Source organism: Danio rerio, chromosome 3, assembly GCF_052040795.2.
Source record: "Danio rerio strain M-AB ecotype USA chromosome 3, GRCz13ab, whole genome shotgun sequence".
NCBI classification, from domain to species: Eukaryota; Metazoa; Chordata; class Actinopteri; order Cypriniformes; family Danionidae; genus Danio; species Danio rerio.
Genome location: NC_141023.1, coordinates 37,493,910 through 37,507,659, shown reverse-complemented (window position 1 = coordinate 37,507,659; position 13,750 = coordinate 37,493,910). Strand labels below are relative to the sequence as shown.

General features: G+C 35.7%; 1 protein-coding gene and 1 long non-coding RNA gene across 2 annotated transcripts in view; one reads left to right on the top strand and one right to left on the bottom strand.

The window, feature by feature from the left end:
* asic2 (acid sensing ion channel subunit 2) overlaps nt 1-13,750 on the bottom strand; it is a 666,602-nt gene that overhangs the window by 616,805 nt on the left and 36,047 nt on the right.
* Nucleotides 8,886-12,104, top strand: LOC147845800 (uncharacterized). Its single transcript, XR_015481094.1, has 2 exons — nt 8,886-10,943; nt 10,994-12,104. It is a non-coding gene; the product is annotated as an uncharacterized LOC147845800 (long non-coding RNA).

The following is a 13,750-nucleotide window of genomic DNA, read 5'->3' as shown; positions in this document are numbered from 1 at the left end:
CTATTCAACCATTAGCCCTGCTGGTAATCTGGAGGATTTTAAACATATGGTGAACACAGAAGCACAAATAGGCAATCTGTCTGAATGGTAACAAACTCAACTGACAAAAGACAAAGTCTGCAATTGTCAAATTCTCGTACAGCTCTCCCGAAAAAAATGCTTGCTGCAAACCTTTGCAGTATCAGCCCTGACTGAATCGTGTGGAAAAACATGCAACAAACCCCATGGATTATGGAAACAAACACAGAACCCGTGCAGACGCAGTCTCACCCAGTCAGTGGGACTCACAGGGAAAGCACATGCTCTCATGAATAATTAAGAAGCAGGGTCTTCTCATAGGATAAGAAAACTCTGCTATGAATAATAATGAGAAACCGACGCGTAATCACTCCACTAGCAGATTCAAGGTCACTGTACATAAGAAGCAATTAAAGTAAAAAGTAAAAAAAAACACCATAAAAAGTAAATTAACCATAAAAGTAGCAGCAGATCTTAGAGTTGTTTGGCATGATAGGGAATGTGCACAGTCATTTGACTTATTCACGTGAAATGCTAGTGTGAATAAATTAAACATGAATCAGGTATAGATGAAGTATAGACAGCATAAAATGTAAAAAAAAATAAAATTAAATATGAATAATACTGATATTACAGACGTGAGTCTCACATTCAATCACTGATAGCAGATATCATGCTAACTCTTTGATATAAATATACATTCAAAATAAAGCACAATTAAACTGTACGCATCTTTAGTGATACATAATACCAGTTATAACACATTTGGGATTCCATCAGGTAAAGAGTCTTCATGGAGAGACAGTTTATACTATTTCTAAGGTGCAAAGCAATGGCAGCAGAAGTGAGAGGAGGAGGAGAAATAAAGCAAAGAGGGCTCTTCAGAGAAAGTTACACGCTAGGTCGCATTTCATTCGCAATAAGAAGGTCAAGTGGAACGAAAAGCAGCTCACAATCCTGTGAAATGGCCATGGATAAGTGAGAAGAGGAATGCAAGTCTGTCACCTTGGTTTAAACCCAGGATTTTGCAGTTTTGTATCAGAATGATTCTACAATGTCAGTTTTATATATATAATGATCCTCCTGTATATGAAGCAAGTGGCAGTGCACAGATTTGAATGCTTTAAATAGAAATGTAAACATCTGTTTCTCTGTGTTTTTGTACTTTATTCTGTCCCTCTCTTTCTCCCTCTCTCTCTCGTTCTCTCTCTGTTATAACTAATGCATAGCTCCAGGCCTGAGTTTACATTGGGTCTCCTTAGTGTGCATATGGTCCTCATGTACCTTACATATCAATAATTCCGTGTCCCACTTTAACTGTAAGACTAAAGTATTACAAATTCCAGAAGTTTTACGCAATCATAACGCCAAAAGGAGAGGGAAAAAAGCTGACAATGATATTCCACATGGGCCAGGAGAACTGCTCCCAGTTGGCAAACTCAATTTCACATCTAAGCAACATAATAGCTTGCCAAACACCTCGCAGCCTCTCTCTACTTTCCTGCAGCCAAATATCTGCTATTGCTGCTCTTTTTTTTCCAAATGTTTAGCTGTGTAAGTATGTGTATGTGGGTCATCGAGAGTGGTGGTAAACATTATGTGGCTGAACGCTGCAGGACCTTGGACAGGGAAGCGCTATTAAATGAGATCATAAGCATACTGTGCATTACAATTAAGGTTAAAAGGTGGCACAGAATGGAATGTATTAGACTGGATTGAGGATGATATTCGGCTATTATAGGCACATTAATTAAAATGTTTCAGCTTTAAAATCTACAGACTTCAATACAAAGTATAATAATTGATAGCAATTGCCTGAGTTGATGGCAAGGATCATTATCTGGGCAAACCAAGTTTTTTTTTTTTTTTTTTACAAGGTCTGTCAACCATGAAAAAAGAGGTAAAAAAACTTACACGATTGAAGTCAAAATTATTAACCCTCCAGTGAACTTTTTTATTTTTCAGTTATTTCCCAAATGATGTTTAACAGAGCAGGGAATTTTTCACAGTATTTCCTATAATATTTTTTTCTTCTGGAGAAAGACTTATTTGTTTTATTTGGGCCCCAAATTATTATATTATTAATTATATTATTAGCCACTTTAAGCAATAGTTTATTTTCAATTGCCTACAGAACAAACCTTCATTATACAGAGACTTGCCCAATTACCCTAACTTACATTGTTACCCTAATTAAACCTTTAAATGTCACTTTAAGCTGAATACTAGTGTCTTGAAATATCTAGTAAAATATTATTTGCTGTCATCATGGCAAAGATGTGAAAATAAATAAACAGGGGCGCTAATAATTCAGGGCTAATAATTCTCACTTCAACTGTATGTGTATGTATGATATATACAGTAAGAACCAATAATGTCTGTCTTAGCACATCACATGCACATTCAAGATTTCATTTTTGATGCAGTCCTAAGTAAAAAAATCATTTAAAATTTGTTTGCTGTTAAAAATTAAGCACAGAAGCGATCCAAGAGAGAATAGTGATGCATTTAAAAAAAGAATCATTAAAGAATCTATTTTTTAACAATACTTTGCCACAGCTCTAATCATTAAAATTAGAGTTTGAAGTAAACATCATAGTTAATAGAAAACAATTATTCCTCATATTAGTGTTAACCAAAAAATTGTAATCATTTCAAACCTTTCGATATGTGTACAGTAGTCAACATTTAAAATGGATCAAAAAAAGTATTTTTCAAATTAAACTAACTTGCCTAGTTAACCTAATTATTCTACATTGTCAAAAATAATATTACAAAAAGCAATCAAAACTTTAACTTATTTTAATAAGTTGCATAAGTTTAATAAGCAGCTGCACAAGTTGCAACAAATTTTCTTAAATTATACAAAGTTTAACTTAATATTTTAGTCAGTTTCACTGATATACACTACCGGTCAAAAGTTTGGGGTCAGTAGGATTTTTAAATGTTCTAGAATAAGCTTATCTACTCACCAAGGCTGCATTTATTTAATCAAAAATACAGTACAAATGGAAAAATTTTAATTTAAAATTAAAATTTCTAAATATATATTTTTAAATTACTTTTAATAAATGCCCCCTTGATAAACAAATAATTTTCTTTAAAAAATAATATACATATACACACACACACACACACACACACACACACACACACACACACACACACACACACACACATTTTAAGGGGTGGTCCAGAATGTAATTTTAAGGCTTGGTTATGTTTATAAGATGCAAAGCAATGTGTGCTCATGTGTCACTTGAAGGAAATCATGGTATTTTTTCATAAATCTCACTTTGATTATATACAGCTACTCAGCTAACATGAAAACGACTAATATATTTTCTAGTTCCTCTGAAAGGCCCGCCCTCAAGTGACTCTGATTTCTCATCGTCATAATGTGCTGCGATTCGTGGATCGGCTCCACGTCACGCCCGTACAAGCACACGCTTTTCTGCTGTGTAAACAACCTCCTGCCGGCTCTCTAAAATAAAATCTGACAAGTGTCTTTAACTAGTGAAAATAGGGTGCGGCTACTTTAAGAGACATCGCTATTGCGTGTGTCTATGTGTGTGTGTAAATGTGTGAACTTTCTGTAACAATGGCATGTACACTGGACTTTCTTTTTTCTTTTTCTTTTTTCTCTCAAGCTCGGATTAAGTTTTTTTCTGTAATATATCTTGACAGAAGAATAAAGCACAAGATGTGGGATGAGACCTGTGAGAGAAAGAGAATCAATGCAAACTTTACCAAACTTTACCAGCACGTGCATATGTGCATATGTGCGTGGGTGTTTATAGCAGTTTGACTAATAAATATGAATTTGTAGCTAAATCGTTAGCGGTGGCGAACAGCATTACCCATTGTTTACATCGTTGCTACAGCATACCATTAACACTAGACAATGTACATGTCATGATCAATTTTAACAAATAAAAACACTTACAGGTTGTAGCTCACAACTCCTGTAAAACCAAGGTCTCCCTTTGCATTGAACTTTGAGCATTTTACATTCAGAGATGTTGTTTACGTTTACACAGCTACATTAAACATCAACTAAAGTTAAAAATATGATATCGTAGTCGACCAATCCTTTAAAAAACAAACTGACCCCAAACTTTTGACAGGTAGTGTAAGTTGAGAAGAACTAAAAAATTAAGCCAGTAAAAATATTTTTAAATAAAATTGTTAAAATGAATACTGGTATCTTGCAAAAAATTTGATGTGGAACAAAAACGTATGACAAATATGGGTGTTGTTCAATAGTTTTAGTGCAACTTTTATAAAAGGTTTTAAATAGGGCTGCACAATATATCGTTTTAGCATAGATATCACAATGTGTGTGTTTGCAATAGTCAAATAGCAGGATATGCAATGCTGAGTTAGGATTATAGTTGATCTGCAATTGAGAATACATGAGATGTGTGAAGTCATTGCAAAGTATAACTGTAACAGAGTGAAACTTTATCATTTCCATGTTCTTTAAAGGCGAGTTTTAAAAAAGAGTTTAAAGCACTCGGGAACAAAAAGAACATTTGTTACTTTGATGAAAAATATATTTACTGAATTCTTGTTAATTCATTGAAGACTATAAAGTGTTATTTTACATTTTATTATTCAATGTCTCTACCTGAATATTGTTTGAACCTCCAGAAAACCAAGCGCTATTAATTTGACTTTTTTTCTTTGAACTATTTTAATTAATTTTGTTTATTATAATTGTTTATTAACTAAATTAATAAATAGAGCTATTCAAGCCATCTGGTGAAATTGTATTTATGTCAAAATAATAAAACAAAATATTGCAATGTCAGAATTTTCCTCTACAGCCCTAGTTTTAATCCACTTCAGATGTTTACTACTGTATACGTTCATTTATTCATTTTCTTTTCGGCTTAGTATCTTTATTAATCTGGGGTCACCACAGCGGAATGAACCGCCAATTTGTCCAGCATACGTTTTACACAGCGGATGCCCTTCCAGCTGCAACCCATCACTGGGAAACTACTGTATACAATTATTAGTAATTTAAATGCTCATATAGACCAGCCTCTAAAATGACATCTTTGATTCTCTGAAAGTATTTCAGCAGAGATGATTCTCTGTAAAGACAGAGTCGGCCTGGAGGCTGATTATCGCGTAAGACGTGAGCAGAGTTTTTATAGAATTGTATGGCTTAATTATTATCTGGGATTATTACAGGGATTATCGGAAAACGCTCCTTTCTAATTTTCATTAAGCACCTGCTATCTCAATAGGTTTAGGATGACAAGCATGTCTCTATACTCCAGTTGCTCAATGCGACACATTATCATGCATATAATACAGATAACCTCAATCTCCAGAGTGGCACAAGGCCAAAGCGGACACCTTTCTGTATTCAAATCTCAAAAGTCTGAACTGCGGCCCACAGAGGGTCCAGCCTGCGATTGTGATTCTTAAGTCAGTGGTGGTCTGAGCCTCCGATGTTAAGAATGCAAATTTAGCTGCGAGATATTTTTGGGCCTCAGCCTTAATCCAGATTCTGTCCCTGTGTGCCACGGCGTCTGCTGAATAATGAATGAGTTGGGAATCCAGGCCAAGTGTGCCATCAGGAATCACTGGGAATTAGGGATAGGCGAGAGGACGCGAAAACTGAGTAATGACACGACTGTTTGTCCAAACATTTCACACAGCGAGCACTTCAGTGGAAGGTGGTAAATGTAGTCTCACTGTCAATTTTGTCATTGGTTACAGTATTGTTGTTTATTTTTACATTACCCGGGTTCATCAAAAAGCAATTTGTAGCAACAGTGTGGTTTTTAGCTCAATAAAGCACAGCAGACACCCTCTTTAAACATCACACAGATTGAATCTAAATTATATATTGCATAACATCATTAAAAATGCAGAATAAAGTCTAATCAAGTGTATCTAGTCTAGTTTTCAAACTGAACTCCCCGGGGACCCTCAAATTCTGTCCAGAACAGCATATTTTCAAAAAATGCTTGTGGGAATTATAAAAATAGCAGGTTGATTTTAGCCATTATGGACTGTGTGTTTGTACACACTGTGAACACACATCAGTGTTCAAAGACCATGTAAAAAGCAATTTTTGTTTATACTACAGAGCTGCTGAATGCTTGACTTTAATTGGCTGATAAACATTGTAAGGTGTGCAATTATTGTTAGGGAAGTGTGCAGGTAAATTAGTTCCAGTCAGGCTCTTGATAACATTAGACTTCTATATGACTCTGCTGAATGGGTTCAGCGATTGTTCCGAAGCCTACAACAACCAAAAATCTATTGAAAATAAAAGCAGAAGATGGGTAATAAATGTGTCCTATGCAAAGGAGCCTAAAAAAATGCAACCCCAAATCAGAAAAAGTTGGAAAAGTATGGAAATGCAAATTAAAAAAGTAAGTAGTGAGTTTCAAAATTATTTTGTATTTCATTGCAGACAATATGAACACAAAATATTTTATGTTTTGTCTGGACAACCTAATGTCATTTTTATATATACATCCTTTCTTATCATTCAGACCTGCAACACAATCCTGTTGGGACAGAAGCAGTTAAGGGCTAGTAATCAGGTAAACTGGTTAATTGAGCACAATTTGCTGCCTTCTTTTCCAGGGATGCCCATGCATATTTTAACAAGAAAATGCAAAACTACATTCTGCACACATTACAAAGTCCTGGCTATGGAGAAAGAGGATACAGGTACTTGACTTGAACTGCCTCCATTCCAGACCTGTCTCCATTAAAAAGTTAAAAAAAAAAAAAATGTTGCCCCCTTTAAGATTTGTTTGCAGGAAGAATGGATCAAAATTTCACCTGAAAGACTTTATCACATGGTGTCATCAGTCCCTAAATGTCTTTTAAGTGTCATGAAAGAAAATGGCAACATTACAAAGTGGTAAATGCTGTTCCAATACTTTTTTTAAACTGGTAAACTGTTCCATTTTTTTTTTGAAGAGTTTCAAAAACCAAAATTGGAATATGGATTTAAAAAAAACAATAAGAAAACACGAGGAAAACATTTAACAATGGACTGTCGTATTTTCTGCAATGAAATACAAGTCAAAGCAAATTTACAAAATAACTTCTTGCTTTTTTATTTGCGTTTTTTATACTGTCCCAACTTTTACAGATCTGGGGTTGTATAATATTTTAGTTTCATTCGCATCAACAGGCACAGCTCTCAATTTGTTCAATAGTTATATTGCTTTTACTGTCAAATGTTTTCCTGTGCTATTCTTTGCATTACCTTATTTAACTGCAACATTGTTAAATATATTTAAAGCTGCATTTAGATTCATTGGTTCATGTAATGAACAAGGCAGCAGTTTAAACACAGCTACTATTTTAAGGCACTGTGTTCTTTGTTGTTTTAAGAACTGGTCTTGTAAACTGGCAGTTAGTCAAGAGATCAGTCAATCTACAGTGTGATAATTAAACTTCAATTAATTTAAATTAAAATAAATGTTAAAAAGTAGATAAAACAGAAAAAAAAACATGACCATGTGGAAGTAAAACTATATGGTATTAACACGAGTCACAAACCGAATCATTTATTAAAATGCACAAACTTGTTCTGTGTCTGAAAATGCTTTTCTCAGCCCCATCACCAAATCACTTACAAACCACCAAGTTTTTTTTTTTTATTGACCACTACTGGCATTTACTGTAAATTTAATCATTTGGCAGACATTCTTAAACTTTGTTTAAGAGTTATGGAATCATTAGCTACAAACAACTATTCAAATAATTCATTTGATGGCTCATTCAAAACAAAAAGCTTTCAAGTAAATGCCTCAATTAATCCAAATGACATTTCCCTTTAACTTTTATATCTAATCAAATATTGTTTACTGTCATCCTGGCAAAGATAAAAATAAACCAGTTATTAGAAATGAGTTTTTAAAATATTATGTTAAGAAATGTGTTGAAAAAATAAACAGGGGGCGGGGGGGGGGGGGGGGGGGCTAATAATTCAGGGGGTTTATTAATTCTGACTTCAATTGTCTATTTAAATATGCTAAGCTAATTTATTTACACAATCTACAGTTTTTTTATGGTTTCAATTTATGACAAAACATCCACAGTTCTGGGAACATTATATAGTGCTTTCTACAATTATGAGTCTTGTCTACACTACTGAATACACACACATATATATACAATGGGGGAGAAAGTATTCAACATCTTTTTTTCTGAGAAAAATATTCTAAAGAATGTGATGACATGGAATTAAACCAGATTTTAGTAAAAACCCAAACAATGGAATAACAATAACAATGGAATGACACAAGGATAATGTACTGAACAATTGAAGTGTATTTAATACTTTATATAAAAAAAAATTTTTGATGATGGCAGCTAAAAGATGCCTCATATGGAGAATGAAGTCAGATGCATTGCTCAGGTGTGATTTTTTCTGGTTTGAATTCAACAATATGTAAAAAATCTTGATGGTTGTGGGGGTCTCGTCTGTATTTTATATTGGATTCAAGTCAGGTGATTGGCTGGGCCATTCTACACCTTCATTTTCTTTCTCTGAAAGCATTTAAGAGTTTCCTTGACTGTGTTTTTGGTTCATTGTCCATTGTTGAAATGTCCACCCTGGATTCATCTTCATCATCCTGATAATGTAGATGTTAGACTGAAGCAGCTAAAATTCATTTACTATGACGTAGGGCAGAGAGTTGCTGAATAACTACTGAGAGATTTCAGCTGCTGTCTGGACTTTCACTGCCTTTCCACGCCTCCATTTCTTCATGTGTTCAATACTGTCGTTTCATTTTATTACACATAACTTAATTTGTAAACTAATTAATATTACTTTCTTTGCACATATGTTATTTTATTTATTTATTTATTTATTTAGGTTGTTGCCAACATCTGGTGAAAATTTCAAGTCAACAGCCCCTTTAGAAATATGTTTTCTGAGAAAAATTGTGATGTGTTCAATACTTATTTCCCCACTGTATATACTGTACAGTATGTAATGAATATGAAAACTAATTTGTGAATTAGATTAAAAGGTTTAAGAGCATTAGTCCATTAAAAATAAATGCGAACATGGTTGGAGTTCACTTTACGCCCTACTTGTTACCATGTAATTATATTTAAGCACTGAATAACAATTTAAGATCATGTTAGATGAATTAGGGTTTGGATTAGGTTTGGTTTATGGTAAACTGAATGCAATTAAACATAACTTACTGTTATTACTAAGCACAAGTAACCAAGTTTACCATAAACATTGTATTGTTCTGTACAACTACTCCTATTCTATTATCTGTCCCGTTTATTTTCCAGGAAAGAAAATCAATCTACTGCCTCATTATGAGCACAACAATGTCTCAACTGCTTATGTATTCAACAGGTGCCACCTTTTAGAAGGACCTTCTAGAGATAACAAACCACAGCAGTCTCTTTTTTACGTCCTTCATACACACCAGCATTCAAAGAATAGTTGGAAAACAAACAGCTAAAGCAAGTGAAACTTTGTTGTGTGGAGTGCTCAAACATAGTCTTTAATAAATAGTGATGCATTAAAGGAGAAGCTGTGGAGTGTCTCTTAAACCTCAGTGGATTATTGATCTGTGCGTGCTGAGGGATTCTGCAATCCTCCTGTTCCGGGCTCATTGAAGTGTCCTGAGTGTTAATGCCTCAAACCTCTGACAGACCCCTGTACAAACACAGCTCAGCGGGAGAGGATGAAAAATGGTGCAGCTGAAGCAAAGGTGAAGGAAAGGGAGGAGAAGGAAAGAAATGCTGTCAAATACGTATAAAAAAGGAAAACAAAAAAGTGGAATGGAGATTAGATTCCAGACAACAAAGGAGACTCCCGATAAAGCAGCCACACTTTTCTTTTTTTTTTTTATATATATATAAAAGCCGCTGTGCTCATTCAAACTGTGCCCTGTCAAATGTCAAGTGAGTCAAGTGAATTCTGAAAGCTCCTCAAAAGAAAGTTAGGTTGAAAGAAATCCACTGATTGATCAAATATAGAAAATTCCCATTCCCAGTTATTTTGGGTTAGTTTGGCTACACTCAAAATAACTCATTGGATGAACTTTAATTGACAGCACGATTTTAGTTTCACGATTTCAATTTGTGTAGCACCAACTAAAAACAACATTTTCACAATCAAACGCAATTGAGTTGGTCCAACATGATTTTATCCAATAAAAGTTTAAATACACTGTATTTTTTCATGTATGTTTATTATGTGTCGTACATTTCAAAGTTTTTTAGTTTTATTTGAAGTTATCCTAAAATGAACTAAAAAAAACATTTTTACACATATTTCATGAGTTAAACATACAACTAGTTGAGACTGATCTCAGAACTAATTTTAGGACAGTTATTGCTCACGGAGCGAGGCAAATTTATGCTTTCATTACTTCTAGATTAGACTACTGTAATTCACTATATTTTGGGACCAGTCAGACAACTCTATCACACCTACATTTAGTTCAAAATCCTGCTGCAAGGCTTTTAATTGGTACCAAATAAATGACCACATCACACCAGTTTGACGCTCTTTGCACTGGTTGCCTGTGCACCATCGTGTCACTTTTAAAATTCTTCTCCTGCTTTTTAAATCACTAAATGGCCTGGCTCCTTCCTACCTGTCAGACCTGTTGACTGAACATCAGCCTGGTCAGTCTCTATGGTCATCTAACCATGGACTTTTATATATCCCAAAGTCGAGGCTGAAATGCACGGGTGACCTGGCTTTCCCAGTAGCTGGTCCTACTTTGTGGAATGCTCTGCCCTTCTGTATTAGGTCTATATCAACTCTGTCTGTTTTTAAATGTAGGTTGAAAACATATATTTTTGATGTGCCATTTTATCAGTGAGATTTGTTTGTTTTTGGCTATAATAACTATCAGTGAGAATTGTTTGTTTTAGCTATAATTGTATACTTCTTTGTTATTTTTATTGTTCAGCACATTGGTCAACCTTTGGTTGTGTATAATAGTGCTATATAAATAAAATTGACATTGACATTGACAAAGCAACAAACTTAATTTTTGCTTTAGGCATGAGTAATTCTGCAATCTCAATACATTACATGAAAATCTTCAAACTCTTCTAACTAAAGTGAAGATTAACCTGTAACAAGTCTTTCTATTAACTTTAAACACCTACGATTACTTTTATTGTTTACATTTCCCTCTCTTAATTCAATTATGCCTGTATTAAGCAACGTTTAAGCGAGGCACACAACTGACCCCCTTTTTGCTGGACTTTAGACCTCCTCTTAGCTGTTCTACTGTGCAGTCTTTAGTTCCTCAAAATACCAACGCGCCAGCAATGCGCCATAACACACCTCCTTTTTTAGACCAGAACACCTATGGGCGCACACAGTATGAGCGGAAATGCATTTGCTATTTAAACAGCGTGGTGCAAAACATCAAAATGATTCTTGCGCCGAGCTGAAGCTAGCAAACAACCATTGCATCACGTCTCGCACCGCATTGAGCCGGGTGTATGATAGGGCCAATAGTGTACATTAATTTCAAATGCATAATTATATTAATGTTACAATAAAATAATAATCTGGACACGGGCGACGCAGTGGCGCAGTAGGTAGTGCTGTTGCCTAACAGCAAGAAGGTCAGTTCTTTGGTCAGTTGGCGTTTCTGTGTGGAGTTGGCATGTTCTCCCTGTGTTCGCGTGGCTTTCCTCCGAGTGCTCTGGTTTCCCCCACAGTCCAAAGACATGCGGTACAGGTGAATTGGGTAGGCTAAATTGTCCGTAGTGTATGAGTGTGTGTGTGAATGTGTGTGGATCTTTACCAGCGATGGGTTGCAGCTGGAAGGGCATTCGCTGTATAAAAATGTGCTGGGTAAGGTTTATTCCCCTGTGGCAACCCCGAGTTAATAAAGGGACTAAGCCGACAAGAAAATGAATGAATGAATAATCTGGACACTTTGCATCCCACAGTTACAGATAATTAGCTTCTTAATTGAAAAAAAAAATGTTTTGCTTTCATAGCCGATGGTGCATCTCACCTTTAGGGCACAAAAAGTGAGCGAGGGCTGCTGTTGGTCCCTCCTTTAAAAAAAAAAAAAAACACACAAAAAGAAAACAGGTGCATTAATCCATCTTTCTGAGGTAACGTTTAGAGTGTTGAACTGACGCAGTCTGTTCTCTTGCTACTCTTCTCACGTCCACATAAACAGAGGATCAAGCCTCTGTATGAAAAGCATCTCGCTCATCTCACAGCTGGTCTGTTTACCTGCTCGACACACAAACAGATTAATACTCTCCCCCCCTTTCTGCCTATCTTATCTCATGAGCACATGCGCGCGCACACACTCAGATTAATGCTCTCTGTTTCAATATGTCAGCTACACACAGGCACGTGCTGATATGACATTCTGTTTAATGTCTCTGGAGTTAAAAACTGAAATGGATGATTGTTAAAGTGCTTAGACACAGCTGCTGGTTCTGCGCTGCTATGACTGCTGTGGGATCACCCTGTTAAAAAAAAACTCCTCATCCAGTGTGAACGGTAATGACAGGTCTAACTGGAAACTCGGATGTTGGATGTGACCTCAAGACCAGTCGCCAAATCCCCATCAAATTTAGCTGAAGGCACCAAATTCTACGGGTGAGAAGATGTTTGCAATACCTGAGCAGGAGTACATGTTAGCGAATACCTCTACACCACCCACACTACTAAGTGCGGCATTTAGATGAAGATGTAAATATGTGCTGCATGTTTTGCTCTCAATAACAAGATAGCATGCATCTACAATTAAAATAAAGAATTTGAATGTTTGCACATACTTTGCAATTTGCCACTCCGGTCAAGTCGCAGCATCTGTTTTTGCACTTTATAAAGCACATTGCTTCAAAGCTATATACTAGCTAACAGCTTTAGCAAAGAGTGTAATTGGCGATAAGGATCATACTTCAATTTCTACTGAGCAAATCTTCTGTGTTTAGAATATTTCTTAACTGATATCTCGACTGAATCAAGATTTCCAGGACAAAGAAGGTGGAGCTACAGAGCAAGGCATACTAATTACCGCTATATTTTTTATGTACTTGGGTATGCAAGACCAAGTCCAACTCACGAAGAAATTTTGTGTTTAAAACATCTAATAGAAATCTAATAGTATAAGTGCAACATAGGCTCATTCTGAAAATGTAGCTCTATATACGTTACTGGAGATTGCAAATTACGTAGCCAAAGCAACGTATGGCTGTATTTCATCTTCAAAATCAATGCAATGGGGCTGTATGATGTCATTCCTTTTCGCACTTATCAGTTGACCGCTTACCTTTGTATGGACAGCTTTCCCGCTGTTACCAGTTTGATCAGTAGCTCAGCATGTACGTCGACGGACTTGAGACGCAGAGTAGGGTTGAACGTGACAATGGAGTGAATGAGCCTGGGTTGTGTAGTGGCACTTTTGATTAGAACCACACTTCAATTTCTACCATTGACCAATGGCAATCTAACAGACATCTAATAGTGTAAGGCCCAATCCCATGTCTATTTTTTACCCCTACCCCTTGGCCCTTGAAACAGAGTGTAAATAGGAGGGGCTTTAAATTTTACCCCTGAAAAAATGTGTCAGCACTACAACACCTGCACACGTCATCAAATGTCATCTCAATCCCTGACTTCATATGAGATCAACGATGGTGAATGCTGTAGTTACAGGTACGTTATTTTTTGGGAATTATCTTCAGGAAATTACCAAGGGCATATATATCATGT